This window comes from Lampetra planeri, chromosome 63, assembly GCF_965212315.1.
Source record: "Lampetra planeri chromosome 63, kcLamPlan1.2.h2, whole genome shotgun sequence".
NCBI lineage: Eukaryota > Metazoa > Chordata > Hyperoartia > Petromyzontiformes > Petromyzontidae > Lampetra > Lampetra planeri.
The window spans coordinates 4727841-4734728 of NC_136169.1; positions in this window are offsets into that span (position 1 = coordinate 4727841).

Genomic DNA, 6888 nt, shown 5'->3' on the forward strand with positions numbered 1-6888 from the left:
AATGTATTTTTGTAGGATGGTAGAGGGGAAAAGAGAGCCATGAAGTTCGCTATCCCAAGAATGTGGCAGGAACCCACTGACCACTCAAGCAACTGCTACTTCTGCATGGTGAACCCTTCCAAACGTCGGACTGGTTAGAATGCACCTGCTATCACGTATCCGGACCTTCCTTCGTCCATCGCCCCGGTGCCACACTGCCATGAGCTCCCTGTACCCACTCCTCTGGACAGGGAGAGCAGCCGTCTTTAGAAGAAAGCAGAAAGTCAGAGAGTGAGGAAGACGTAGATCCAGATGACAGTTTCAGAGGTGGAGCTGAGGAGAGAAACCCATACTACCCCAACCAAAAATACCTCAATGGCTTGATCAGATATCTTGGTCTCGCCAAGTCCAATGCTGAGCTTTTGACGTCTAGGCTCAAGCAGTGGAACTTGTTGGATGAAAGTGTGCAAGTCGCAGATCAGAGGAAGCGTCACCAACCTTTTTGCAGCTTCTTCACCCGTCAAGATGGGCTCTGCTTCTGCCACAATGTGACCAGTCTGTTCGAGGCAATCGGAATCGCCTGTAACCAGAATGAGTGGCGCCTCTTCATTGACAGCTCATCCAGGAGCCTCAAAGCCGTGTTGCTCCATAATGGTAACAAGTACCCGTCTCTTCCCCTGGCTCACTCGGTGCACCTCAAAGAGGATTACAACAGCATCACAAGACTTTGCTGGACGCCTTGAAGTATGATGAGTACGGCTGGGAGGTCTTCGGAGACTTCAAAATGGCGGCATTCCTGATGGGTCTCCAAGGCGGTTTTACCAAGTTTCCCAGCTATCTTTGCCTTTGGGACAGCAGGGACACCAAGGTGCACTACCACAAGCGGGACTGGCCACAGCAGACCGAGTTCTCTGTGGGGAGGAACAACGTCAAGTGGGAGCCACTGGTTGACCCCCAGAAGGTGCGGATGCCACCACTGCACATCAAATTGGGCCTTGTGAAACAATTTGTCAGAGCTGTAGATAAGGAGTCGGCAGCCTTCAAGTACCTTCAAGACTTCTTCCCTAAGCTGTCTGAGGCAAAGGTCAAAGCCGGCGTCTTCGTCGCACCACAGATAAAGAAGATCCTGGAGTGCAATGAATTCCCCAAGAAGCTCACTAGTAAGGAGAAAGCGTCTTGGGACAGCTTTGTCGCAGTGGTTCGTGGCTTCCTGGGCAATCACAAGGTCGAAAATTATGTGGAGCTGGTTGAGACTCTGGTGAAAAACTACGGCACAATGGGCTGTAGGATGTCCCTCAAAGTTCATATCCTTGATGCTCATCTTGATAAATTCAAGGAGAACATGGGAGCGTACTCGGAGGAGCAAGGCGAGCGCTTCCACCAGGATATACTGGACTTTGAACGCCGCTACCAAGGACAGTGTGACGAGAACATGATAGGAGACTACATTTGGGGACTGATTCGTGAAAGTGATTTACAGTATAATCGTAAATCTCGAAAAACCACTCACTTCTAAATCTGGTGTAGTCATTTTTGTATTACTTTAGTATAAATACATGTTCATTTTGATTCATATGTTGTTTTTTCTGACTTTATGTGAACGAAAAGATACAAATTCGCCCGTTTTATCATTGAAAATAGGCACATTTCTAAATATCACTGTCCTGGTCACAAAAGCAAAGTTTGTGGGGAATAACAGCCATTTTTTAATACTTTTTAGATATAAGCAATTAGGAAATAACACTTACTACCCAGGAACAAAAATTGTGTTACATCGTGTAATCGTCACTGGTGTTGGTGGCCGTGAGCGGCGTTCGACGCGTAGCGCGCTAACCGCTACACCACCGCTCCCCACAACAACCTCCATTCACCACTCACTCAGTGGCGATGACGTCACCGCGACGCTTGTGCCATGCTAGGTGCACTTTGGTAGGTCACCGAACAGACCCAGGTTCGTTTTCACAGAAGACACAGACACGCTCATTGTCACTCAGACACACGGATTGTCATACACACACACACACACTCGTTGCACACACACTCACTCTCACACACACACAACAACAACAACAACCGCCATTCGCCACTAAGTGGCGGTGACGTCACCACGACGCTTGTGCCAGGCCATGTGCACCTTGAGGCCACGTGAAGTGTCGAACGCCCGCTGGCAGGAGGTCACGGGGCAGACCCAGGTGCCACGGGTCGACTGACCGAGATGACCGAGATGACTGGCTGATGCACCACCTGTGCCCCCTACTGCACCAACTTGCTGTGCTTTAGCCACCCGGCGCTCCGCTCGTTGTTGTGAGCGTCGCTCCTCCGCCCTCCGTTGTTGTTGGAGGGCGACTGCCTCCAACTGCCCAGTAACGTCCTTCACGAGCCTCCTCCACAGAGGCCGATCTTGACACCGCTGGTACCAGTCATCGGCAAGTCCACTCAGCTCCACGTCCTCCTGTACCACATCACTCCATCTCCTCTCTAGCCCGTGCCGCGCCCGTTCAGCCCCCTCGATCCGGCCGAACAAAGGCTGTTTAGGCATGCGGTGGCTGGGCATGCGGGCTACATGACCCAGCCAACGCAGCCTTGCCTGCCGGAGGAGCTCACTGATGGGACCTTGCCCAGATCTTTCAAGGACTTGTGAGCTCCTCACACAATTCAGCCTGGTTAAACCCAGGATGGATCGTAGGCAGGCCAGCCTAAATGTTTCCAACCGGCGAAGATGCTCCACTAGGGGGGTCCACGTTTCGCAAGCGTAGAGAAGGGAGGGAATGACCGTGGCCGAGAAGACCTGAAGCTTCGTGCGGAGCGACAGACCAGGTAGCTTCCACACAGCGTTACGCAACCGATGAAAAGATATTGCCGCTCGACTGATTCGGAGTGAGACCTCTGCTGATAAACTGGAGCCGGTCATAAGCACACTGCCCAGGTATGGGAAACTCTCCACTCTCTCCACAACTGCCCCATCACCAATTGGGAGTTGTGGGGGTGGAGTGTCCGATGGTACAAAATACCCAGGCAGGTGCTTAGTTTTGGTGGGGTGATGGTAAGGCCCCACCTCTTAGTGGCATGCTCCAGTCTCAGCAGCAGCGTCTCCAACTCCTCTTCTGAATGAGCAGCTATTACCAAATCATCGGCATACATAACGTGGTTGACCAATAGGGAGCCATCCCTTGATCGCACCCGGGCGTCGATCAGCCTCCCATTATATCTGTACCAAATGGAAATTCCCCCGGTACAGCTATTGAAGGCTTCACGAACTACGCAGTCGAAATAGATGTTAAATAATGTGGGAGCCAGAGGACATCCCTGTCGCACCCCAAGGTGTACAGGGAAAGGCTCCGACTCCCGGCCAAAGAGTTTTACCCGGGCCCGCTCACCATCATGAAGGTCCTTAATGATCGTGAGCAGAGGGTCAGGGACTCCGAAAGCACGAAGAACAACCCAGAGCCCAGTCCTACTGATGGTATCATAGGCCTTGACCAGGTCAATAAAGCACACACACACACTTTCTGTCACACACACACACTCACTGTCACACACACACTCACTGTCACACACACACACTGTCACACACACACACTCACTGTCACACACGCACGCATTGTCAAACACACACACTCACTATCACACACACACACTCACTGTCACACACACACACTCACTGTCACACACACACACACTCACTATCACACACACACACTCACTATCACACACACACACTCACTGTCACACACACACACACTCACTATCACACACACACACTCACTGTCACACACACACACTCACTGTCACACTCACTCTCACACACACTCACTCTCACACACACACACTCACTGTCACACACACTCACTGTCACACACACGCACGCATTGTCAAACACACAAATTCAATGTCACACACACACTCATTGTCACACACACACGCACTCACTCTCATACACACGCACACTGTCACACACACAGACACACGCATTGTCATACGCACGCACACACTCCACCGCACGTCACCCAACATAGCCAATCGCTGTTCACCGTCGCCTGCTGCTGCTCATGTTGTTGATGCCGCTGTTTGTGCCCCGCACACCGAGAGGAAGAAGCTCCCTGCGTGCTAGCGGCGTCCCTCCAACATCATCAGCAGCAGCAGCCGCCATCCATCAGCAACATCAACAACGACCACGACCACTGATGACGGAGGAATGAGATAGGCGGTGAGGCTGTTGAGTGTTTGTTGAGTGTTTGCATTTGGCGCAGTAGTAGCATTGAACGCGACGGGGGTGGGTGGATGGATGGGGGAGGCATTGGCCCAATGCATCCGATGCCCTGATGAAAATCTAACGCGTTGTTACCGTGCCCCGAGGGCATTTAATGGGATTTAAATATCCAGCTGGGCGTGAGGGCATTTAATTCGGAGTGCGGCAGCAGTGGCGGTCGTAGTCGCAGCACGGCAGAGCACTGCTGAGCAATCCCGGCACCAGTTCGAGTCCAGACTGGGCTGCACCAACCCGCACTGCCCCAGCGCGTGGTGGTGGTGGTGAAGTATGACCAGCAACAAAGATGCCTTTGTGTGGCCAACACCGCGCCCGGCCGCCTTCGTCTCACCCAGTGGCGCCGTACAAGCACCGCGCACCAGGGACTCAACGGAGGCTGAGTCGACCTAGGGGAGGCCCAGGACCGATTCTGACAATCGTCGGTTGCCGTGAGCGGGAATGGCACTCGGGTGGCCGCGTGTGGGGGAGACCACCACCACCACCTGCTCCACCACCACCATCATCATCATCCAGCACCACCACCATCATCATCATCCAGCACCACCACCACCACCTGCTCCACCACCACCATCATCATCATCCAGCACCACCACCATCATCATCATCCAGCATCACCACCATCATCATCATCCAGCACCACCACCTGCTCCACCACCACCATCATCATCATCCAGCACCACCACCATCATCATCATCCAGCACCACCACCATCATCATCATCCAGCACCACCACCACCACCTGCTCCACCACCACCACCACCACCATCATCATCCAGCACCACCATCATCATCCAGCACCACCATCATCATCCAGCACCACCACCACCACCACCACCTGCTCCACCACCACCACCACCATCATCATCATCCAGCACCACCACCATCATCCACCACCATCATCATCCAGCACCACCATCATCATCCAGCACCACCATCATCATCCAGCACCATCATCATCATCATCATCCAGCACCACCACCATCATCCACCACCATCATCATCATCCAGCACCACCATCATCATCCAGCACCATCATCATCATCATCCAGCACCACCACCATCATCCACCACCACCACCATCATCATCATCCAGCACCACCATCATCATCATCCAGCACCACCACCACCACCACCATCATCATCATCCAGCACCACCATCATCATCATCCAGCACCACCATCATCATCATCCACCACCACCATCATCATCATCCAGCACCACCATCATCATCATCATCCAGCACCACCATCATCATCCAGCACCACCATCATCATCCAGCACCACCATCATCATCATCATCCACCACCACCACCATCATCATCATCCAGCACCACCATCATCATCATCATCCAGCACCACCACCACCACCACCACCATCATCATCATCCAGCACCACCATCATCCACCACCACCACCACCATCATCCACCACCACCACCATCATCATCATCCAGCACCACCACCACCACCATCATCATCATCCAGCACCACCATCATCATCATCCACCACCACCACCATCATCATCATCCAGCACCACCATCATCATCATCATCCAGCACCACCACCACCACCATCATCATCATCCAGCACCACCATCATCCACCACCACCACCACCACCATCATCCACCACCACCACCATCATCATCATCCAGCACCACCACCACCATCATCATCATCCAGCACCACCACCACCACCACCATCATCATCCAGCACCACCACCACCATCATCATCATCATCCAGCACCACCACCACCACCATCATCATCATCCAGCACCACCACCACCACCATCATCATCATCATCCAGCACCACCACCACCACCACCATCATCATCATCCAGCACCACCATCATCATCATCCAGCACCACCACCACCATCATCATCATCCAGCAGTGGATTGGCGAAGGCACGGACGGTGGCTTGGCGTTTGATGGGTAGATCACTGCCCTGAGGGCGTTTGATGGGTAGATCACTGCCCTGAGGGCGTTTGATGGGTAAATCACTGCCCTGAGGGCGTTTGATGGGTAGATCACTGCCCTGAGGGCGTTTGATGGGTAGATCACTGCCCTGAGGGCGTTTGATGGGTAGATCACTGCCCTGAGGGCGTTTGATGGGTAGATCACTGCCCTGAGGCGTTTGAAGTTGACCCGAGCTCTGAGGGCGTGCGCTGTCTAATTTGCTCTGAGGGCATTCGACGCGTAATTCCCTGTGCCTCGAGGGCACGTATGTACACCATCTTGCCTTCAGGGCATTTAATGGGTATTTTATCGTCACCGTGCCATAAAGCTCCTCTATCTATGCATGCCCTGGGAACTGTCTTAGGGGCCGTCCATAAATGACGTCACGCACCTGGGGCGGGGGGGGTCAGACATTTGTGACGATGTGTGATGGGGGGGGTTTGAGAAATGTGACGTCACATCAAAATGCGCAACTTTAAATAAATATAGACAACACGTTCTACTTAATTAAATAGACTTTGTAATAAATGTTTTCTCCTACAACATCAGAGTGCAGCGCCTAATTAAATACGCACTACAATGACAACAGTTTAAAGCGATTTGAAGCATGTTTTATTTTTGGGGGGGGGGGGGGGCAGAGCTTTGTGACGTCATATTTGAGGGGGGGTTTGACTTTTTGTGA